We start from the raw sequence: 25,772 nt of genomic DNA on the forward strand, positions 1-25,772 counted from the left end.
ATGCCTGCATCTGAGTCAGACCGCATCAGAGAACATTCACTGTCGGCAGATACGCCCCTATTGTCTCGGAAACATTGTATTTGCAAGGTCACGTCTGTCTCTATGACAACACTGACCGGGCAGGCTCTTGGACAGAAACATTCCTGAAAGGATTCCATTGTAAAGGCCAAACGTGGTATGAGAAGACACGCTGCATGGTTACTACAAGACATGGCAAAACTATTGAAGAGTGCAATTTTCCAACAAGAAACAACAAGATCTTGGCAAGGAACACACCTGCTAAGACAACAAAACTAAGAACACCCACGTTCCTATTGGAGTCCAGGTAAAACCACAAGGTGTGGCACTGCAACTTTTATCATGAACACAGCGGATGCATTGGTGTGTTTTCGGCCATCTGAACCCTCCTGATCTAAAGGTTGTGGTTTACTGAACAGTCTTCATTTCCCACAGTGACAGTGGCACTTTGGCACCAATCAGACAGATTTGGGAATCTCTTTTCTCAATGTCACTTCATGTCTTTTTACGGACCTTTACTCACACAGGAAATAACCCATCCTCATCACGCCAGAATGAACTATGGACCCCAACACAATATCTTGTGTTATCAGTTTAAAGGAAGTGATCTAACTCTCTGCCATATGCTACCACACCCAGCAATGAAAAGCAAGGGGCTGTGATTCAGCATTAGACAAAATAGGCGCCTAGAGGCTACACTTGCTTTCTCAACAACTCCTGCAAATGTGTTATGGAACTGTGTTTCCATGGTAACCTTACATACACGACACAGACCTTTAACCTCCTCATTTATCATTAAACCAATGGGGGCCTGGGCTTTCCTATGTGACCTCCACAGCTCTACTTCCTGTCAAGGAGGCAAAAGTCACCTAAAGTGGAAACGTGATGATTGGTGACACACACATTCATGATTAAAGCAGCTTCCCAAAGGAGTTGCACCTTAACCTGTTGGGTCTCTGAATTCTGGTCACACCACGTTACCTAATCCTGTTTCAACCGCTGCAACTCTTTGCGGAGTCACTGCTCTTTATAAGTGAAGTGCATGTGGGTGGATAGGGATTGAGAGAACTTTAAGTATCAAATGTCACGAGACACAAACAGGTTTTTAGTGGGGTGTTGGGTGAGTTTACAACCAAAACACTGTACTGTAGCAAAGTACATGTACTTAAGTCCTGCTCTAGAGTATAACTTTAAGGTACTTTATTTTAATTTTAGGCTGATTTATACTTCTATTTAATTACATTTCAGAGGGAAAGGTACTTTTTTTTATCCATGATTTGACAGCTATTATTTCTAGTTACTTTGCAGATTAACATTTTAAATGCAACATATAATTAACTTGATGATATAGATGAAATCGATCCAAGAGATCCAACAGTTTCATCAAAATTTGCTCCACTTTAACCAGATACTTACACATCAATGCATCGCTACTGCAATAATGTAATTAATAACAATACCCTAGGGTTAATCATCCCTGCATGATGAGTACTTTAGGTACATGTAGGGGATAGTACTGTTGTTTAACTGCTACTTCCACTTAAGTTAAAAACTTCAATGCTTTGTCCACCACTGGTCAATGGTTCTTGAGGCTGATACTAATGCTGCATGAGGAACAAGAGACACCCAAACACACAATCACACTGGTCGATTCAAAGTGTTTTGATAATGTCCACCCCTGTATACCACTGCATAATAAAATTTTATTTTTTATTTTATTTATTGAATAATCAGTTTGTGTAATATTTCAATTTTGACCTGTAAAAAATACGTCTGGAGAGTTTCAGGGGAAAAAAGAGGAACAAATCTAACTTGAAAAAGGGAAGAAAACATATTCATCCATGCTACAGCACAACTGAATGCAAACAGACTGTAGCTACAGTGACTCACCCCAAAACACAAGCATGCCACACAACAATATTGTGAATGGGCTTTGCTGACCAATACGAAGTGAGGAAGCTGCTGATGCATTAGAAAAGGGGAGTATCCTCCTTTAAGTTACAGTGTGGAGAGACGCTGGACAGTACAGTCCAATCAGAATAACTGCATGTCTGTCATTTGACATGTAATCTGGAATTAATGCAGATTATTTAACTTCATTCAAAGATGCCTGTGGCAAAACCATGGATACCACCACCTTTGGAATCTGACACGAGCCTACTGATGTACAAAATCATGCATTATACAACAAGCTAACCAATGAAGCCTCACCACACAGACCTCTTTCAGATGTTACAGACAGAGAAGTCTACAACCTGAACATTACCCAATGATGAAGTTACATTAAACTCTTTTTTCACCCCTTCATGGAAAAACACTTAATTCTTGCCCAGCGGCGTCTCACACATATGGCAACAAATAGATCAAGATCAAGGCTTGCAATTAAGTTATTTTCCACTTCTGCCACCATACTGGTACCTTTCCTCCCGTCCATAGCTTTCAGCATCCCTTGGTAATAGCCTTCGTCTGAGGGCATCCTCTCTCTGCCCATGCTGTCAGAGGAGAAATTCCTGTACCTCTGCGACTGGGAGTTCATTATCACGGTTTGTCAGCACCCGGGATAATAGTCCTAATGATAAAGTATCCTTGGCGGGTTTCCCCCCCGATTGCAACTTCTTCTTTTCTCGCTCCTATCTGTCCCTCTGGCCAGCGATTGGTCCCAGAGTATGCAGTCCTGTGGCCACAATCCACTCAGCACTTCACAAACCTATGATTTCTCTCCCCTTCTCGCCTCTCAACCTCCTCACTCCCTCATTGGGTTTCGACTCTGCCCTTCTTTTTCCTCCTTATGTTTTTTTTCCTCTTCTCTCTCTTTTTCTTTTCCTCCCGCTCACTCTATTCCTTTCATAGCAAATGGTGCCTGTGGGCTATGAAGTCTGGGCCTGTCCTTGTGTGTGATGAGCGAGTGTGTATTTAGTGGCGCTAGTGTGTAGAGGACATGGTGGGCAGGGCCCTGAACACACCCCTTCCTCTTTGCTTTGCTTCACCAAGCCGGGGAAGGACGAGGTGTGGTAACCTGCATGTACTATCACTTAATCGTTTGCGCAAGAAAATGCACACACAAGCTAAGTCACTGGGCATCGTAAAAAATCATAAAAAGACTGTGCTGATTATTTTTATACTTCAGATTGCACTGAATAAAACTTTAATGAACAATATACCTAAAAGTAACATAGATATCCAACAAGAGCCTAAAAAGGTAAAAAGCTTCTCAGTCACACACTTACATACAAACAAACACAAACACACATCCTCATGGTTAATCATTACTTATTCACAGCATTCCTCAAACATTCTCACATTCGAGGTTACTCATTGTGACCAAAAAAAGAGAAGAGATGGGGGGTGTAACAGTTTTGGGAAGGGCTGCTATGGATTCCAGACAGTGATGACTAACCACACCCTGAACATCTCTGATTTACTGAAAAGATAGCAGCTTATAACAGTGTTTGAGCATGCTGTGTTTAACGACTAACTGTTGTAAGAAATCAACACACGCATCAAAGCATCATGACTGTGTTAAAAATACCCTTATTTATTTTGGCATCTGCCTATATCTGTTTTTAGGTCAGTGTTGCAATGCATTAATCAGTTCTTTATTCAAGTATATGTCCAGTTAGTTTTAGTCACCTTAGCTGGCTTTTTTCAGCTTTTCAGTCACAGTCACCGTTGTTTCTAAGCCTATCTACACATTTCCTGCTCTGTGGTCTCTAATTCTAACAAATTAGGGAACATCAAATGCATCACTTCCTGTTATCCACACTTTTTTTTTCCACAGAGGTACAGGCAGAACACCAAATGCAATAAAACAGACATTACTTGAACACTATTTAATATTATTACTCTGGGTTTCCCTGATAGAAAATTCTAAGCATATTTCCAGGATTACACCCTGGCTACAAAAAAAAAAAAAAAAAAAAAATCTGCAGAAAGAGAGACAAAAAACAGTGGATCAATCTGTCAATAAATCTAAATGACAGCAGGAATTTTTGGCCATTCATCTATCATATTTCTGTTTATGCAACCTCATGTACCTTTTGCTCACCTGTGGCAACAAGTTCCAATCACTGGATAATGATAAGTGCTTCAATCAGTAGTGTAAAAAGGAGTCATAGAGTCAGTACAGTGATTCAGTAATGTCAGATTACACAAAGTGACATATTAAAGTTTGCTTAGCTAGCGTTAGCCACCACACGCTACTGGTCATACCACACCAAGAGCTACATATCTGTGCTTTAAAAAGCTTACATAGTCTTGCTTTAAACCTTCACTCCAGCACACAGTTTCTGAGCTTATCAAAAAACGTCTGGGTCTTATTTACACAAAGTCCCTCCATAATGGTCGGCTATGTACATGCTGACAGATAAACTGGAGGGCAGGGCGTGTCCTACCTCTGCTAAATCCTGCCCCTTTATCCCTAAGGTAAGGTTATATATCCCATTCCCCCACCCTGACTGACATCACTTTATCAGGAATCTAAAACCACTTTTTCTTCCAGAATGCTGGGTATTAAACACAAACCTGTATGAACATGAAGGCACTTAATGTGTCAGTGTAAGTGTGTCCATGTGGGTGTGCGAGAGTGTTGACTCATTTCGCGCCACGTTAGCAAATTTCGGAGACACACCTTTGTAGTTCCATACAATGTCTAGGCAGGCTAAGGAATTAAGGAGTGGTATGTGGGTAGGCAATTAACTCAGGAAAAGGAGAGGAATCACACTGAATACAGAATTTATTGTAAAAAAATTGAAAAGCTTTGATACAGTCAGAAACTACACATGCAGTAATTTGATTCAAATAGTTGTAACATACCAGGATTTAATGAATGAGAACCATAAAAGGTCTATCAAGATTTTCTATAAAAGTCTTTCACGGACGATTTACAGTGTAGAACAGAACAAAACAGAATATCATTGCATATAATTGAATGTAATTAAATCAAACTGAATGCTAATGGTTTTCCAGGTAATCTGAGATGCAGAGACAACAGAAGACTGTAACTGAAAACTCTGTGACGTTCTGGCAGTGGAACATGTACCAACACCTACTAGAGCTGGATTTCTAAACCCCATGGGAAACACTAACAGGAGACCCAAGTGGGAACAGGCAAGGATGCAGAAAGTGTGGAACATCTTAGTCATGAGATCTTTCCATCAAAAAAAAAAAGGAAGACATATCATTAAGGTCTCAACATGCTTATTACACTGCTCCCTCATCTGGCTTCATCAAAACCAGATGGAACACTTTGGGCTTTTTATACGAGCGGAGGGAGCTCGGTGAAAATAAGTGGAGAAAGGATTTTCTTTCTGAATGACAAGGTTGAGGTTCGATCATTTTTTTGGGATGAAAGTGACAGGGAAGTTGGGTTTTCTCTTACCACAGTCATCTTGCATTACACAGCAGACATGTTGACTATGATACAACAGACTGCATTAGCTGATGTAACATGCATCGCTGACTATTTGCATGCTGAATGCTTGCTGGGTATATTTAGACGAAGGTTGGGTTTCGGTAATTAGAATATCTATCATGTTTATTAAATCCTTTCTAAACTTCCCATGCTAAAGGTTTGTTCGTTTGTACTTGTCTATTTCAGTAATTTTGGGGGTGGCAATTTTTTTTAGCCATGCAAGTGACTAGAGATGAAAATAGAGTGCTACAGCAAAGACGTTTTTTTGTAGACCGATGCAGCCTTAATCGTCACCCTTGTTCCCTCTTCAAAAAGCCAAAGGGATTTTTCCATTGGATTTCAGATTATTGCTGAAAACATGCTCTGTGGCAAACAACATTTTATGATATTTTTAAAAGGTAAATGCAGTTGCCAGAAATAAAAAGCTAACGTCATGCTATTATGAACTACACCACGAAGCTAACGTCACCGCCACAACGAGGCTGTGAAGCCATGTTTGGCGGGATCTGCAGTCTCATTTAGCCACTTGTTAGCAACTGCCTTTTTTAAGACACCTAATAGCTTTAAAATTCACATGTTGGGTATTTACTGTTGTATTTTATGCTGTAGAACAAAACATGAAAGTCTCTTTAGCTCAAGCCACAGACTTTATTGCAGGCATTTAACCAAAACCCATTCAAAAATCCCACTGACTTTAAAATGAGGGGACCAGGAGTGCTAAAATGCTAACTCATGGACTCATTCCTGTACCACTCTATGTCAGCTGGTTTCTTGGTCAATCCACCACTTGTATATGACTGATACTTTGGTTTAATAGCTACAAAACTAAAGAAAGTCCCTTCATGCGTCAGCTCTACTTTGTTGGTAACTAGCAAATGCTAACGTGCTAAAATAAGATGCTAGGCAAACATGGTAAACATCAGCATATTTTCTCAGTGAGTAAGCCAGATTCCTAGCGTTAGCATTTAGCTCAGAGCACCGCAGTGCATGAATGCAGTCTCACAGAGCCTCTAGCGTGGCTGCAGACTCTCAATCTTGTTACCAAACAAGATACTGTATCATTGTGAAAATGGTTTGGTATAATTACCATAAACAAATCTGACCACCAACATCATGGGTCGGTTCTATCCCACACCAGCACTTGCGGCTCTGAAAACCACATCCCCCATAAACACTTTGCTGTTGCTATATTAGTTGTTTGTGCCAAGATCATACAAATGTCTAAAAGTAAGTTAAAATGTATCCGTATTTCTAATCCCTCATTTCTGCCTATTACATAATTTCAACCAACTTGTTTATTTGTTTTACTGCGGCGAAGGTACTGTAGAAAAAACTCTGGTGAACACATTCATAGGCATTTAATATGGAGCTGGCAATAACAAACGCTAAAATCAATACATCAGACTACAGCTATATAAAGTACACTGTGTTCCACATACAGCTCATAAAGCATGTACGCTTCTAATACTGACAAACACATGGTTGAGCTTGCAGCCATTTACAACAACCTGTATTTAAGCACTGGGGACTCTAGACCCCAAAAAAGCAAACACATTAGAGGACAAAGGAATTCTAAGAATATGTCATTATGGTTTTTGAAAGTGCTGAACCGCAGAGCAAATTCGAGGGTTTAGACAGAAGCAGGGTGGACAACACCTTTCATTGTAGAGGATGAAAAAGCTCCAGAAGGGATTTGCTCACCCTCTCTTCTCTATCTCCCTCTCCCATTTTAGTCATCCCTCTCTTTAACCCCCCTCACTCTCACATGGCCAGTTCAGGTAAAAGTGTGAGCATTTATTGCGATATCTGGAGCACCACACCCCACAGGGAAAGGAATGCTGATAAAAGTAGGAGCAGCCTTAACACACCCTGGATTATCACCTAGGTTGTTCAGTAAAAAGGAGGAGGAGGAGGAGGAGGAAGAGGAGGAGGAGGACAAGGCAAAGGAGGAGTAAGGAGAGGAAGAGGAGGCAGGGCAGATTAGCTGCCACCTGAATCACAGCACACGCAGGATCAGATTTCTGCTGTGCTTAACATACAAAGCCAGCTGAGCAAAAACAACACAGCGCCACGCCGTGTACAAAAATATCTTTAGCAGCATGACTGTCTTTTAAAGATTCATAAAGATCAATAACAGTATTATTGTAGCTGTGAATGACTCAAAGACTCTGGCATGTGGTGCGTCACATTTTACAAATTTAAAGTCCTTCTCAATGTGACATTAATAAATGGTTCATCATTTTTAAAACTAAAACACAAACACTCAAACACAAAACACAGACTCCCTGAAAATACACAATCAAGTGTGTTTTTTCAGTCAAGCAAAGCTAATGAAAGCACTGAGGCCATGCTATTAAATATAATTGTGTTAAATGAGCCGTTAACTGTGTTTAATAAATCAGGTGAGATGCGGTGTATTTCTAATCATGCTCTGTGAAGGGGAGACTAAATGACTTCTTCAATCTATTCGCAGGATGTGTGTCATAGCTGTGCCATGATGCACGGTTCAGTTATAATCCACGAGGATCCTAAACCTGTCAACAGACTTTAGATAATGTTGTCAGAATTAGATCCAATGATAAAGCTGCAAAGTGAGTTTAACCCAGACTCAACGGGCACTCGGGATTAGCCACGGCAGCTGAGTTTGAAAATAGCTCAGTGCTGAGCTTCAGAGGCCTGCATGGAAAACCCAACATCTGGGATTGTGTGAGTTGATAATGTTTAATTTGGCAAATTCAAACAGGACGACGGGGAAATAGCTGAGGTTAGCTGCAGCCTGACTGGCACTGAGGTGAATGTTTAAAGCTGCATGTGTCTCCCTCTGCAGGTAAGAGCAACAAAATGTGCCATCTCAGATGTAGACGTCGAATAACTCAAAGTTAGTCCAAAGCCAATTTGCCAAAATATAAGTAAAAGCAGTAATTGCATTATGTTTATTCTTTGAATTAGAGCACAAGTTGCACTATCATTCATCACAGTTTATAAAGTGCAGTCGCTGAATAAAGTATAAGTAAGCAAATACTTAGAGCTGTATTAGTGGTGTAGTGTGACCAGATAACTGTGATTTTAATTGTCATATTGTAATATTCAAAACAGCATTTTCAGAGCTATAAATATGAAATGATCTTGACTGTGGGTTCTGATATAATTATGATAACCAACTTTTTCTTAACCATTGAAAACTTGAGCAAACTGGCTTATTTCTTTCAAAAGCATGAGAAGAAGACCCCAAAAATATGCAAAAAATAATAATAAAAAAGAGAAAATTAAAAACAAGAAAATTAGTTAAAAAGTTAGAAAACTAACAAACAAGATATTTCTGTAGCATAATTCTGTAGCATAATTTTAAATATGTAATAATAATGATTATACATATAACTTTTCCCTAACTTTTCTCTTTTTTACCCAGTTTATTAAAAAAAAAGTCTAAATCAATTTTTTATTTTATTTTTTGCAATTTGTGGGACATTTCTTACAAATTTGCTTACTGCCTTTTTTTCCACGTTTTTTGAAAGAAATCACACCAATTTGCTAAAGGTTCAAATACTTGGAAAGTGCATCTGAAAGCAGCATAAGAAAACTGATGTCGCTCCAGGTTTCAAAGGGGTTTTTTTTGTTTTTTTTTAACTTCACTCCTTAGTGAAATAATACCTTTAAAAAACACTACATATTTGTGCTGCCTTTGTTTCTGTCTTTATGACTCATTAACTAATTAATCAACACAATAATAGCCCATTCATTTTCTATAAATAGACTACTGAGTTAATCAGCTGTTCGAGCTCTTGACCAAACATCAATGAATCCGTGATAAAGTGCAGCAAAAGTGATTTTTTTGTCTTGGAAAATGTTGTGGATTATTACTTTAATAAATGTAAAACCTGATTTTAGGGACTAAAATTACACAAAAAGCTTCCCAATTTCATCACAAGAGTAAATGATATGTTGCCTCCAACCTTTATTACTGACAAACAGAGTTCACTGGATTGTCTCAAAGTGATACAGGAACCTTTAAGAAGCATCGACCCTTATTACTAAACTGGCAGCAGATACTGAAGGTTCCCCTTTTCCCTCGTGTTCTGTTAATCCGTTATTATGACTTGCGGTATTTCCATACGCTATCTTGCCCCTGTAAATGTGGAAAAAAAGGGGAACTTGAGAGACGTTTCTATGACAACAGCTGTAAACACACAGAAGCATATGCAGTGGTAGCTGTGACTGACTCTTACTCACGGCGGTAATTTTAGAAGCAGAGACGGAGGGGAGTCTCCTGAGACTGACCGATTTGATGTGGAAAGGAAAACACCGTCCTCCACCCAACCCACTGGCAGAAGGCAATTAGTTGTTCTCACCACTAGATGGAGCCAGAGCACAACCACGCCCAAACTTCTTCCCCAGTAGATACTGCAATTATGATGCTAGGTTTCTCCCAATAACATTGTGTGCATGCTATGATAATCTGACATCAAAATACAGTGCTTTTCTAAAGGGATTTCATGGGAATATTACACTGAGTGAAAATACAAACATGTCCATGAATGCATAAGAATGTAGAAATGAGATTAAGTTGTTATAACTATTTAAGCAACACTCTGGTCAATAGAAAAACTTCATCAGAGAAATAACCATGAACAAAAGAACACATTCACAAACTGTAGCTAGTGATTTAAATACAATTCGTGCTGTATAGGACATCATTTTACCCAGCAGCAAAACAACAATTGGCTTTATCAAAGTTCTTATTTGCACATTGATGTTCTGTCACTATCTACTATAGAATTATGCAATATAAGAAAGATCAGAGGAGGTTACCATGATCAATCATACTTGATTAGACTGGTGGTCATGCAACAGAAGAATGCATTGTTCTGTATAGCCGATATATCTCACTCCCAACCGTTCTTAGATAACACCTGACATTATCAGGGTGGACATGCTGCTTTTAAGCTAGTTCATAGAGATAATGCCACCCAGAGCAGACCATAACGACCACTTCATATTTATTGGAGTTACTCATTTACAAAAAAAAAAAAAAAAAACAGTACTACAAGGTTTTGCTTCAAACTCTAACGTCTTGTATCCTTTGAACAGACTTTTACTGCAACCTGTAACCAATCTAAGGGACTGAATTTCTTTGACATTCCACCTACTTCTTATCATCTTCAGACGTGTGTAAACACACCTCAAAGCTTGACTTTAATAAGACAGCTCCCATAGGTATGTTACCTCCCATCGCATGACTTAGGCATGCCTAAGTGCATGTTGATGGTTGAAATGTATGCATTGCATAAGATGTGTGGGATTTATTACAGCAGCCAGAGGTGAATCTCTTCTTTATGTTGCAAAATGTATAAAGGAGAGGAGTTTTCTAGCTTTATTTTTCACTTGAGACAACTTCAACCCACTGTCCAAGACCTCTGTTCTAGTCTCTTCCTATGCTGTGTAATGTGGTGGGACAGCGCCCCCCTCAGGACTGAAATTAAATTACTGCTCTGGTAGTAGTAACCATGTGGTTTCAGCATGCTGATAGCACTATAGAACAACAAACTAACTCCTCCCCACCCGGTCCTTACTGTACATCAGGTCTCTCCACTCACCTGCACAACACATCTTACTGTACAAGTATTTGCATCTTTCTCCATATGACGCCATCTCATGCAGATAATCCCTTCGCTCCCAGTTCCATAATGCAGCCATTCAGAGCTCGACAGAGGATCCCCACGATGGCCCCCTGTGTTCCAGACACACCATGCCAGCTGGTGTGAGGGGACTTAAAAAAGAAACAGGAACCACTTTCCTACAGATGAAAGTCGGACAGTTTGGGCCTGCCTCGCCCCTATTTAATGGCCAGGGTAAAAGATACCAGACAGGTAATTCAACATTACTCTCACTTTGCTGGTGTTCTTTGTCCTTTGATGCATTTATGGTGAATGTATCATGTCCAACACTAAACCATCAATACGGAGACCTGTTATTTATTAATTCTTAATTATCTTCAGGGGTTAATTTTCTTCCAGCCGGCCTGTGGATTTAACAACAACATACCAGTGATCCAGTGATGCATACCTATTTATTATTTACTATTACACTATCTAAAACCTGATTCTTTTCTTGTGCCTCTATAAAAAAAAAAAAAAGTTCTTATCTGTCTACCACACCAGTATCTGACATTTGTCCTGAGTGAGTCATTGTTTATATTTCTGGTTTTCACACACAAGCAGAATCATCCAGTTGTGTTGGTTTATGTGACTGTGATCGTATTTCTTGGCAGTTTTATTGCAGCCCTGAAGCAACAGAGACAAATAAGATATTATAATTATTAGTTGTTCTATTTGCCCTGGGCTTTCTCAAACCAACCTAACAATCTACACTCTCAGCTCCATAACTTACATGAAGAAGGATGTGTTTAAATACAATAAAACCACAAACAATAAACCCTGATTGTGTTACGAATCTTAGGATCACAGAATTATGTTTTTATGTGTGGTCAAAGGAGCAGTCGAGTCCAGCTGACACACGCACCTACTGTCGCCAGTCAATTTAGCATGTGACAATTTACAGCAGGGCACAGCTGAGCTGTTCCCAGGTCACATTTAAAAGGGAAAGTGACCTAAATATGCTGTGTTCTCCTTTTACAGGACACTGCCCTCTGACCTGGGACCATACAGGAAGCTCTCTGATCTCCTCACATGTTGCTCTGACCCACAATCACTCACAAAGCAGCATTTTTGGTCTTTTTACAGCTAACATCAACTTTTTTGACCTGAGGTAAACAATTTGCAGTATGTAATATAATTTGATTTAAGAATTTAGGACTTCCAGGACCGTATTAATAATATCTGAAATTTAATGCAATATATTTGGCTTCATATCCTTTAACCTCAGAATGGACAGAGCTGCAGTAGCAACCAGTTACTAACAGCACACATGCAAGAGGAAGATAGGAAAATTGCAGACCCAGTGCTGAAAAAATGCAAATATAGAGAGGCAAATCACCAAACAGACAGAGCTTGTTGACTTTCACTTTTGCTGGTAAGCACTGAGGGAGAGAATGGGGATGAAGAGCGACAGGGAGCTGGCTTGTTTCCTGTTGGACAGGTAGGTGCCGGTGGTAAGCTAAGTTAGGTTAGCTTGCAAAAGTATCTGCATTTCCACTGCAAGAAATGGAATGTTCTTACAATGGTAGCTAGCGGTGTATGTACAAGCAGTGATGGGAGGCCAAATTTTAATGTTATGTTTACAAGCAATAACGAACAATTCATGCGTAGTATACCTTTATATTTAAAGGTGTTAAAGGAATAGGTTGAGGAAATAGGCTTATGTGCGTTCTTGCTGAGAGCTAAATGAGAAAACTGTTACCACTCTCCTATCCTGTCCTGTATGAAGCCACTGCCAACAGCCCGTTAGCTTAATTTATCTTAGCTTAGCTTATTTGAGCTTAGCATAAAAACAGGGGAAAAACAGCTTACCAGGTTCTGTATGAAGTTAAACAATTCACCTACTAGCATGTTGTATCTAGAGTCTAAACTTGACAGTCTGTGGTTTTACTGAGGGACACGTGTAGGCGCGGTGACTCGTACTGCAGTCACTGACGTTTGCAACCTCATGGTGATGACGCTAAAAAAAAAACAACCCACTGTGCCCGGCCAAGACTTTGTTTCCTTTGGACAGAGCCAGGCTAGCTGTTTCATCCTCTTTCCGGTCTTTACGCTAACATAAGCTAACTAGCTATAGCTTCATATTGAGAGTGGTATCCATCTCTTCTTCTCTAACTCTCAAGAGGAAAGTCAATAAGCAAATTGCTCAACAGATTAAACTACTGCTGTAAATTAAGATAAATATATTAAAGTTTTTGTACCAAAACTGTGTGCTACTAAAGTTAGCTTTTTGGATGGTGACGGCACTAACTGAACAAGACTGAAAGATTGGTCAGCTCCAGAAAGGAAAACTAAATTGAGTCACAGTCTGGAAAAAAAAATGAGTAAAGAAACTTTTAACATGTAACTGCAATCAGATTTGTTTATTTGACTAAGAACTGTGATTCTGTGGCAGAATAATTACTTTAAGTGCATACAAAGACCAGAGTCATAAAGTGACACTTGCACTACATCCATCAGCATCTTAAGGTAAACTGCTGATGTCACTGTATACTATAGGGCCCAAGAAGAGCTGAGAAATTCCTAATGGAGGTCACAAGGGGTATAAATAAACTCCCAGCACAGGACCGGATGTGTTTTCACAGTCCCAATGCTGCTCATAAATAAAATCTGTTGTAAATAAAAGTCCCGTATGTGCTCCATGTGTCTTTCTGTCTCATTGGAGTTCTTAACTGTTCCCCAAAGACATATGAACTGTATCCTTAGCCCCTAAGGGTTACTGTGAGCTCCTGACACACAAGTTCAATGTTTATGTTATGACTCATGCCCACTGGTTCACCAGCAGCAGTCACAGTGGTGTAGGACACACACACATACTGGTGTACAGAGAAGTAGCCGGATTGCTCCAGAGTAGGGGTTGTGGCTGTTTCCAGGAAGAATGCTGGCTTTTCCACAAACCAGGCCAAAGCCAGAGCCAGAGCTCAACCACCACAGCCCACACAGCTCAACGTGTCTCACATTAATCTCTGAAATATGTTTAGCAATGACTGTGAATAAATGGCACTCGTGGCCTTAGCAACAGGATGTTACCCTTTACCAGCACTGTAAAAAATGACACATTTCAACTCTCAGCCCCTGTATTAGAGCGATGGAGTGTAAGCTTACTTTTAATAAAAGAGCCACCTGTTCAAACTGTTATGCCTGACAATACCCGCTGTGAGCATTCTTCACTGATGAATTATGCAAATCAATTTAACATTAACGGCCTGGGAAAAACCCAGAGTTCTAAAACATCCCTCACTCAATATGGATGTCAAGTACACTGCAGCACCTAATTTGACAAATGTGAGTTTGAGTGAGAGAATCTGCTTTAATATACCCCCCTGGGGCAGTCTGAGGATGGGGAAACAAACACAAATGAAATGTCAAATTTCAGCAAGAGAATGCCAAGTGATGAACCCTGTGTCTGACATAGAGTATTTACAGTCTAACTCAGCCACGCCCCCTTCCTCGTGACCTTTCTGCTGACCTCATTCCAATATGGTCGGAAGAGTATGTTAAGATCCTTGTTCCCACCTCTGTACGCATGGCACAGCATGGTGCATTTGACAAGAAGACTGAGGCAGAAGAAATCCCTGTGGTGCAGTATATCTGCTCTCATTGCTGTAATAAGTGATAGCTCAAGTTGTGGAGCTAACTAGAGGACAGTGTTGTCAACATGCAGGATGGATGCCAGTGAAAAGGGGACAGCTAAGACCAGAAAGCTCTATGACGGTCCTGGACCGAAGAGCACAGATCACCAAGGACAGCAGCTGCATTAAACTCCTACGTATCTCAAACAATAAAACATTAGCAGATAGAACACGATAATGTCATGTCAGGGTCAGGTACACAACAGTGAATGTAGAGCCAATATCAGTATCAGTCAGCACTGACTGTATGGCCTTTACCCACAGTCTCTTAACCTACAGACAGCAAAATGTCTATCAAAAATAGTTACGATTTTGTTACCACCACATCCTAATATAAGATGGAATCTGAGTTACACATAAACTACATCAAGCCCAGTTTTCTCATACTTAGTCCCTCGCCACAGTCACCTTCGTTTTAATTACAGCTATCTTAGACTTGATAAGATTATACCAATACTTTTTCTAGGTGACCCCTGTTATTTTTATATGTGTGTCCGTACATAAATGCTCACAATGGCAGTGAGTGCACTATGATAATTAGCAAATTTAATGTTAAGCACATCCATCAAGTTAGTTCAATGTGTCAGCATGCTAACGTTTGCTAATTACCACCAAACACACGGCTAAGGTTAATGAAAATGTTAGCAGGTTTGGACATATTTAAATTTTGACCTAATGATGGCTCTAGAGGAAAAGTCAGTAGAATTCATCCTCTGGGGACCATGAATGTCTGTAGAAATTCCATGGCAATCAATCCAATAGTTGGTGAGATGTTTTAGAGCCTAATTCCACCTGGTATTAACATGTTTCTTGAGAGATGAGATCACAAGTGGACAGATATATGTCTGTCTGTTCACACCTGGCATTACAATGTGTCTCCACATGCATCTCGAGTGAAAACTTGGGATTGGATCTCACTTCCTCTATGCAAATAAAAATGTAGCCTTCATCATTTCATTTAACATCATAGGAGACTGCTGCTGCAGGAGTGTGAGCTCCATGCCAAGGACAGTTGGTGAGAGTCAACCTGCACACACACACAGTCACAGCAGTACCTGTTAGCATTGCATGGCTAACATTACCTAACAGTTATCAACAGGCTTAACGCCAATGTTGAGTTTGTTTGGAGCATTTAACAGCTACTGCTTTGGCTGTATTAGCTCGTGCTAATCGGGCTTACACTGAACTGACCATTCACAGAGGACAGCAGGTCAGGAGATTCAGTCTTTCAGTGCTGCAGCTAACCTGTGTAACGGCAGCAACAGAAGGTTTGCTTATCTGACAGGGAGTCTAAGGACGTCAGCTCAGGACACATAAGCATACACACTGCTGAAAGAATGTGGCCTGGTGTGACCCAGACCACCTCAAGTGTGGGCTGAGCAGACGCTCAGACACATTGAGGACACATTCACATCCGTTCTTAAAGCTGTCCATTTGTGAGCTGATCACCCAAGATGCATGTTAATGCAGGGTGTAAATAGGGCCTCAGTCAAGACCAAAGCAGTGGACTGAAAATACTTAAGTCACTCAGCTAGCGTGGCTAAAGTGAGTCACTGAGTAACTCGTGAGTGATACATCAAACTCTGTTGCAATCAAAGACTAATGAGAAGTCATGGGATCAAACAGCATATTGCTCATCTACAGTCTGTTGGGAGTTCTTAGCATATGTTTCTCCAGGGTACATCCAAGATAAAGTCATCAAAGAGTTGCCACTGAATGGACACATGAATTCATGTCTGTTGGTTCAAAGGCTGGCAGCAAGTTTGGGGACTGGCAGTGCCTGCAAACCTGGCAGGTGTACTAAACCAGTGCTAAAAGGGAGCTATTCATCTGACTGAAGACACTAGAACTCCCTTCAGCAAGAACACACACCCACACACAGACAGAACTTTGATCCCTAACCAAACTTGACTAGACAGGTTTGGGAGGGACCTAATAAGGCATTGTTACAACAGCACTCATCTGCCATCCTGTATTGCCACAAAAGAAAGATAGCTAAGTTCGATTCATTGGAACCTGGACTGGCTTGTGTCAGACTGTCAGTCTTGGGGCAACTGCAACGTGAGCCAAATAGAAGGCCTCCCACGCTGTCTGAGTATAATGAGGGTTAATCTCTTTGCAGCTGCAAGTAAGAACAGACAGTTTGTGAGACCGGCACGAAAAGGCCTGGTGGCACTTTTGACCGGTCACAGTGTACAACGGCAGAGGGGTTTCAAGGTTACACATGGACGTGACTAATGCACGGGGTAAACATACAACACGCGAAGCTGTGTGTGACCTCATAGAGTTAGTATTTTGACCTGTACAGATCAGGAACATTAAAGAGGCAAGCTTAAACATAACAAATCAGACATAAGCAAAATGAGAAATATTCAAAAACATCCTCTATACCCTAGAACTGCTAGCACAGTATTAGCACCAAAATTAGGGGGTTAAACTCCAGGTACACAAAACGAGGAAGAGATAAACCAAACAATCCTCTGGCATCCAGCTCCTCTGAGAGTTTGATGTCACTCTCAATGCTTTTTTAACCTTTACAAAACCACTCTGTTTCAATTTCCTGCAACATGCTGCTCTCTTACCTTGCCCCTTGTGTTTCCTTAAGCCCCAGAAAACAATCAGGGTGACTAGGTGCCCCACAACCACAAGGGCGGGGAGAGTGGCTCCTGGGGGGCTTGAAGGCATTTGTTGGGACAGATAGAGATAAGGTAGAGGGGATGAGGGGATAAGCCCTGGCTGTGGTGACAGGTGGGCCTTCACTGGGCCGGGGAAGAGGGGAGTGGGGCAGTGTGGGTGTGGCAGGGACATTTTAAAAAAAGGACGACCCAGGCAGGAATTCCTGCTGTTTCCCCCCACCCTGAGGTTATTACTCGAATTCTTCTTCTTCTGGTCTGCCTCTCCTGATTAGTTCAGCTGTCTTCAGATACTGTCTTGACTGATGTATCCTTTACAATATGGGGTTTCTTTTCCAAAGGACAGCATTAAAAGAGAAAATAATCCTGTCCTTATTTTTTTATTTCAAGTTTTGCTGCTATAGATTTCTCTATCTTTCAGGTTAGGCACCTTTCTGTGTGAATTTATTAGGAAGAACTTGCTGCTTATCTGATGCACCTCTGTGATTCATTCCATCATGCTACTACCTCCTGGTATCACTCAGAATGGGCTTGTTATCTGCATTCTTGGCTGATAACCAATTTCTGGAGAATAGGGTGAAGCCGTAATCATTAGTCTGAGGTGAGTCCAACAGGATTTTCCTTTTTTGATGCAGTCTTTATAAAAGGACTCTGTGATTATTAGAACAGCCTTTAAAAGTATTACTATTGAATATCTTGAAGCAGCAAATGACAACTGAGATAAAATTTCTTTATATTTCAGTAAAAAAGATAGGTGTGTGATAAAAGTGAAAATACAAAAACAAATTTAAAAAGCCCTATTGTTATTTTCAACAAAACAATAACAAACACACTTCATTACACTTGGATTGATACAAAAGCAGGTGGTCGTAGTTTTTCCGGCAATCTGAAACAGCCCAGACAGACACACACAGCTGTCTAACTAAAAGGTCTGGAATAACATACACTGTATAAGTCACCCTAGCTTGTTGATGTCCATCAGATGTGTTATTGACAAGACAAACACCTCCTGAAAGGAGTGAGCGGAGGGTGGGGGGTGGGGGTAGGGAGTTACATATCCCTCCTCAACCTCTGGCCTCACCTACTTCTATCTACATACCATCAAATAAAGGAAAATGTTGAAGGCAGCCAGCCTCACTCATGATTCAAGTCAGTCACATTGCAGACAGGTTTAAATATGGAACACAATCTGCGCCGCAGTAGCTGAAGGTTACTCTACGTTAAATGTGTGTTCGTCGCTTCAGTCGTGCTCTGATCAGGAACACAACAAATTCACACGGAGCCTTTGCCAAAAACTCAACGACGGTCAGCAGCCAGACAGACAAACGCAGTTAGACACAGACACGCCACAGCAACCCCCACTCTGTGGACCTACCAGGTATGATCTTCATCTAAAGAGACGGTACAGGGGAGGAAGAGGAGGACTGGGTGGAAAAAAATAGAGCTGGACTGAGGGACAATGAAGAGGACAGGAGAGGCTCCTGTTTGTTCGCTCTGAACTCCCTTGTTTCTCCCTTGTGTTGAATTTTGACAGGCTGCGTCTGCTGCTTGGATCTGTCAGCCTGCTCTCTCATGGCCAAGGGAGGAGGGACGACACGCCAGGGCAGGGGAAGGGGGCAGGGGCGAGGGGCGATGAGGGCTGAGAGGGGTGGGTGGCCAAGGGGAGTGGGCTGTACACTGAGGGTTATAAATATCTACCAGAGCCAGATGATCACACAGTGTCACAGTTAGAAACTGATGGTAGAGCCCTGGCGGGACACTTGGCTATAGTCGCTCCCTAGAGACACCCCCCACAAACACAAGCAGACACACATCCCCCCCCCTTCCTACTGCTCTCTTTGATGATGATGGTGGCAAGTTTATTTTGTCATATTAAGTCACAGCACCCAGCCAGGAAACAGATCTCAATCAAGAGCCCTCTGGGAAACAGCATCATTAACATATGCTAGAGACATCATGTGGACATAATATTGTCAGCACATACAGAAGTAGACTCATCACTATTATACGAGAAGAAGCATTGATGCCATACAGTACATGGTTTACTTGATGATAAAACAAAATACCACATGTGATGTGATGTGACACAGTCGTAAAACTCCCAAACTCCATTTCTGATTTCCTTACTTCGGTACTAACTTTCACACTGCTAATTTTTGTGGATCTCCGTGATGTTTTCAGCTTGTTCTACAGTTCCTCTCATGATGCATCACTTATATCAAGAGTGTTCGCTCAATGCCTGACATTTAAACTGTAAATGAGACAGATTAAACTGGATATGTTCAGCGTCATTATGGGAAAAACCACTGGCAGTAACTCTAAGGAGACAGAAATAGCAACAAAGTCAGTAAATATGAAAGCTGTGGGCTAAGATGGATTCAGTAATTATTAAATCATATAGCCGCACACAGAGTCTACTGATAGACAGATTGCCAGAGAGATAAGCATGGCGACAGCTCTCAATGTTCATCCCCTATTGCTTTTGGGATCACAGCAATGCACAACATTCTCTAAATATAGTAGCTTCTAATATGTACGTACGGCTTCATCAATTGTAGCGTTGACAACTGGTTCCAGTTCTCTGTAAAAGCAATTCCAGTCAGTGTCTGGAGAGTAGAGCTGGGATAGTCTTCTCTCATGACACTAAAGATGGATGCCCTGTGTGAAACCACGACAGCTATACTGAGAAACCATGTAGGGGCTTTACAGAGGATTGCAGGGAATTCCTCCATGAACATCCTTATGTGCCTTCACAAACTCCTGAACTTAAAGGGGAACTATGCCCATTTTCAAAATTCATAGACCATGAATGGACGTTATAGATGACACTAAGAGCACCCAGACGAATGTGAGAGCGGCTTATTTCCACAAATATTGATTGAATTTTCTCTTAGGCCATAGAAATGACATATTCTTAATTTAGGTGGTGTGCCCCTTTAACTAAGCCTCACGCACACATCAGTCATGTCAGGACGCAAAGCAGAAAGGTATTCCAAGCTTGTGTCCAGAGGGGAATACCTCTGGTCTCAATGTACACCCATATACTGCTGGATCTCTATTTTGTAAACACTGCTTTAGCCCCACTTAAAAATCAATCTTAACTAAGCAGGTGGTGAGCTTGCTCTTGAGAAAAAGCTGCATAAAGTAAACATAAAGGTCAAATTTAACACAGGGCTAAAAAATCCCAATGAAAACATGTGTAGGCTCTACAGAGGCCTCTCAAACTTTAACTATTCTTCCAACTTTCTCACAAAACTGAAGTGGAGTTAGTCAGCCCCTGTAATAAGGCCCAACATGTACCCTGGGAAATGACTAACATCATAACCATCTCAGCCAAACCCTCAATATATTCCACATGTTATCGATCTTTCTGTTTCCTGGGTCTGGCCTGCAGTTAGCTAACTGTTTTATTGCTATAACAGATTTCTGACTTTGCATCACTGTCCAGCGTCTAGTCATTATGTTGCAATGGATTGCTATTAAATTTGATACCAAACACTTTGTGCTCGCCAACGCGGCACTTCAAAACTGGCAACTAAAACTCCTGTGTTGGAAGATCACACACAACCGGCCCATGGGAGAGGATTATGTTTTGGTTGCTCATCACAGTGTCTGTAATCATTCATGCACACTTTTTCATCACTTTTTCATTATTTACATCTTTCAAAAATCTAAGTTTTAAATTGATATCAGAGGGGTACTGATTACTGATGTTTGTTTTATATTTAAATCAGGATTTGACAGAAATATTGCAGTAGCTTTGGAGGATTACAGCCTTCTTCTCGAGTTTCATTCTGTATTTTCAGAACTGGCATGGACTGCGTCAACAGTATCTCTTCATTGTCAAAATGTTTGTGTCTCAATTTATGAAATGTAAGCATTCGTCCTGACACTTATGAGTGCAATAAAATATCAGAAGTGATTTAAAAGGCGGAGTCAGCAGTAAAAGATAGGGCACAGCAGCTCGGTCACTGACCCTGTTTTGAGCAAAACATCGCTGGTGGTCAACAGCAGCATGAGATTCTACTTAAGCTGCCAACTCACAACACACTCCTGATAGATAGCACAAGACTGGACATTCATTTTGTCCCCCATTCTTTTTTTTTTCTCCTCAAAAAGGTCAGGCTCATAACTCAAGCTCGCAGATTTGAGAATGGTCTGTGTGAGTCATAGGATCAAAATGATGTGCCACCATAATGAGAGGCACAAAGCTGCAGCCATACTGCAGCTCTTCATTTAAGCTATCACACAAATATGCGTTGGGCATGATTTCAGAGATGAAAAACATGGAGGACCTCACTGCCCTGTCTGGGATGTGATTTACTCAAATTGCCCCTGGTGCCATGTGTGGGCAGAGTTTAAACAGCCTCTCCAGCATGTCCATGTCATACAGAGCACGGACAGCACCCTCCCTTCAAGAAATCAAAAGTGCCACACCGTAATGTCAGAAGTGTTCCCTTGAAATCTAAACCAGCTTAAGGAGCCCTTGTTTTGAAAGCAACATTTTTGTGGCGCAAGTTGAATTTTAAAATACTTTCCTTCTTCCTTGTTTCCACATCACTATTGCAATAAAGAAGAGGCAGAAACTGGAGTAAGACAAAGACAGACATACCTAACTCTAACTATACCCCAGGGTCCAACTGGTTCTGCTGACAGCTTGATGAGCTAACATACCTAGAATACCACACTCAGATGGATCACAGCCCAAAAAATTGTACCTTTGCAAACCACTGTCCTGTCTGACACTACTCATCATATCTGTTGTAAAAAATCAGAAGGGAACTGCTTTGGCAACGGTGCAGAAATCTAGTAAATGCAAAGCTTTATAAGCAAAAGGAAAACAAGGTTTATCCACACATGCATGCATTACTTGGAGTTTTACCAAAACTGACTACAGTTGTAGCATATGGTGTGTGTGACACATGACAATGGTTGGTAATGGACAGCAGATGTCAGCAGTGGGTCACCGAACACAGTGGTCATCTGATAGACTTGCACTGCTGTGGCCAGATCTGATAATGCCACAGACTCCAAAGTAAAACTGAGATCTTTGTGAATGTTCAGTTTTAATCATCAATATTAAAGATAAGGTTTTTTTAGATGTTGAATCACTGCAATGAATCTAAGTTAAGTTTAAAGTTGTGTTTATGATGAGTCCCATATGCTGTTTACTGTGTATGTGGGTCATAAATAAAGTTTTATCAAAGTGCAAATAAGGACTTATTTTCCTGATGAGTTCCACAGATTGAATAAAGGAACGTGGCTGCTAATTGAATCCAGATCTGCTGTCACATGTGGAACCAAACAAACACACCCTGCGAGCTGTGAGCAAGCTATTCCAGCTTCCTGACTCTTTGTCCGTTGCTCACACCCACAACAGACAACGCCCATGTGAGGTCCTTGCCATACGCCCTCTGAGGGCTGCAAAAATGCACATGACAGTCAAAACATCACATTATTTCACTGTTGAAAGTTGTGAAATATTAGACATCAGCCAAGATCTAGAATCACATGAACATGCATCATGATTTAGGATGAACACTGCAAGTTTCACTTCAGCAGAACCAACCGCAGAATCAGATGGCACCTTTTTTTAGGGCGTAGAGCAAAAGAGGCCCACGTTTACTACTACTATCACATTGCCTGCATAACTCCCATATCCTACACATACCATTTCATAATGGTATGCAAGGGGAATGCTTATCTTCTCTGCAAGACAGGCTGAAAAGAGAAGCAAGAAAACAACCACAGAACATAAAACAGTGCCAAGAACATAGTCTTACTGGGGCAAAGAGGAGAAACTCTCCCAAAAGCACCACACCTCCCTTTCTCAGGCAGCCTGGCTTGAACTCACACACAACTATCTCTACAGGGAACAGGCGAGGCTGAATCTCAGCAAACAGCCCCACCTTGTTGGAATGACTGCAGGTCTGCATAATTTCATTTGGCAAATACTCAGAGATGGCTCCAGAGATTACTGTTTGCACTGACACATGTGCAGCACAGTTCACTCCTTAACCAAAATTTGGAGTACCCCACCCAAAAAGTCTTGGGTTTGTTCAATAGAATGATAATTGCCACTGACACATGCTCTGCGTGTAAATACTGTATTAAATTATATGTGACATTTACTTAATGATGAAGTATAGTTTTATGTAGCTGCTAAGTATAACTTTCACCTGTGATTATGCTTGTCATTATGCCTGTGTGAAAACTGACAGTGCCTCGAATACACTACAGGGCATGCAATGACAGTGTTACTGAGCCTTCATCTATTTTAACACACAGATAATTAAATCACAGCCACATCTCAACTGAGTCTTCTCACCAGCTCACTGAAACTATTCCTAAAGAGAGACTGCCTCTAGTCCACATCACAAAGCAGAAGCCGGGCTCTCTACCATGTAACTTTAAGCTATAAACTGCAATTAAATTACCCCAAATAACACTTTGGAAGAGAAGTAAGAAACAATTACAGTATGGGAACATACGTCAGAGAATGAAATACTAAGTCCATAACAATATGGAGGAGCAACAATCGAGCTGTCATCAGATACCCTACCAAATACCTCCCATGCTTCAAAGAAAGGTGAGAACCTTGATGTTAGGGCGATTACATCACATGCACAGGGAGAGTAAGACAAGCTAGAGTAGGTTATTTGGCATGCATTCAAACAAACCTTCAAAGAAGTTAGGCCATTGCTTCTCCTCTGGCGCCTCCAGTGAGTGGTCCCAGTCTTCCTCAGGTGAGGCTCCTTGCACTCTGACCCCTGGTGCCGCTGCCAAAAGTGCACGCTCTATGGCAATTTCTTCCAGAACATCCAGATCCAGTTCCTCTTCATCCTCCGCAGGTATTACAGGTGGAGGAGGTGACTGTCCCCCTGCATCAGGACTAATAATCTGCTTCACCTCAACTATCTCTTCAACCACTACAATTTTCTTCCTCATGGTGGCCTCGTCTGTGTCTGAGCTTCCGGACTCACAGTTGTCCACCAGGTGAAGCTGGTCAGGCTGGGCAGCTGCGGGTGTGGCAGTGGCAGAGGGTGTGTCCTCTTCCAAGTCCTTCTTCTTCTCTTCCTCCTGTTTTAAGGCCGCGGAAACAGAGAGCCTTTTCTCTGTGCTGCGCTCTGCTGCCTGACTGGCTGAATGTTGTGCAACTCTGGGAGGCTCCTCTTGCTTGTCGAGGGGGCTGGCTTGAGCCGGAGCTACAGCTGCCTGTGCTGTTACCGCTGGTGCTGCTGACGCTAATTCTCCGGCTGCGGGTGCTTCCCTCGCAGTGGAGAATGTTTTTGGTTTCGGAACCTCCCGCTTGATTTTTTCTGTAAAGAGCAGCGCTGGCTCCACCTCCCCTTTGTCTGCCGGGGCCTCACAGAGCACAGCTGCTGCCTGCTTGGTTTCCTCACTGCACATTCTTTCAGGAGTCATCTTTGGAGAAACATTTAGTTCTGTCACTTCAGAGGTCGTGACACGGCTGTCTTTAACTGTGGCCTTGGGCAATGATGTAATGTTAGGGGATGGTTCAGCTTCAGGCAAAAAGACAGGCTTTGTGTTTATGGTGTCTGATGGTGGTGGCTGCGCCTGCTTCTTCCCTTTACCTTTTTTCTTCCCTTTTGAAGATTCCTCTGCAGCTTTCCCCGTGCTTATTAAGGATTTAGTCTCAACTGTGGGTTTCTGAGATTCTGACGCTGGCACAGGGCTTTTCCCTTCAGGTTTAGGACTTGCTTGTATGAGCTCCACTTGGGTTATTTTCTGCACAGTCACTGTTTCCACTTTAGTGACAGTCAATTCCTCAGACTTCACTGGCTCCGCGTGGGGCGATTTAGCGGTTAACTTGTCCTCAGAGCATAATGGTCCATGTGTTTTTTTGCTGACACTGCTTCCCTCAACCTTCTCTTTTACTTGTGCATCATCTTTGAGCACCACTGGGGGCACTGCTGGGATCTGATCTTGTGGTTGTGATGCTACTTCAGAAATACTTTGGTCCTTAGTTTGTTTAGAGACTTCCACTACTGGCTCCATTTTAGTTTGTTTAGGGGCTTTCTTTATTTTCCCTCCATCAGTATCTATTTTAGCCTGAGTCTTTTTTTCCTCTACCGGCCCCTCAGTCTTTATGCTGGTAAACACGGTCTGTTGCTCTGAGATAGTCACTGATGTGGGTTGAAGGGTTTTTTCAGCCACCTCCTTAGGGGCCATGTCTACACAGGGTTTATCCTTCTCCATCTTTGACTCAGGTAGTTCCTCAACACTCTTGGATCTCTCACCTTGAGATTTCTTTTTCTTCCTTTTCGATTTAGAGCTTCCCTCAACTACTGGTCTGGTTTCCGTAACCACCTCTGTAGTGGCAATATTTTCACTGACCTGAGGTGACTCTTTTTGCGCTAATGTCGGGCCCTGTACTGAGGCTTTAAGGGCCTCATCTGGCACT

The 25,772-nt window shown here is 41.6% G+C and overlaps 1 protein-coding gene across 1 annotated transcript in view; it reads right to left on the minus strand.

Moving 5' to 3' along the window:
- Window positions 1-25,772, minus strand: part of LOC117265409 (plectin) — a 199,793-nt gene that overhangs the window by 75,909 nt on the left and 98,112 nt on the right. The gene's annotated exons all lie outside the window — the stretch shown is intronic.

Source organism: Epinephelus lanceolatus, chromosome 10, assembly GCF_041903045.1.
Source record: "Epinephelus lanceolatus isolate andai-2023 chromosome 10, ASM4190304v1, whole genome shotgun sequence".
Classification (NCBI taxonomy): Eukaryota; Metazoa; Chordata; class Actinopteri; order Perciformes; family Serranidae; genus Epinephelus; species Epinephelus lanceolatus.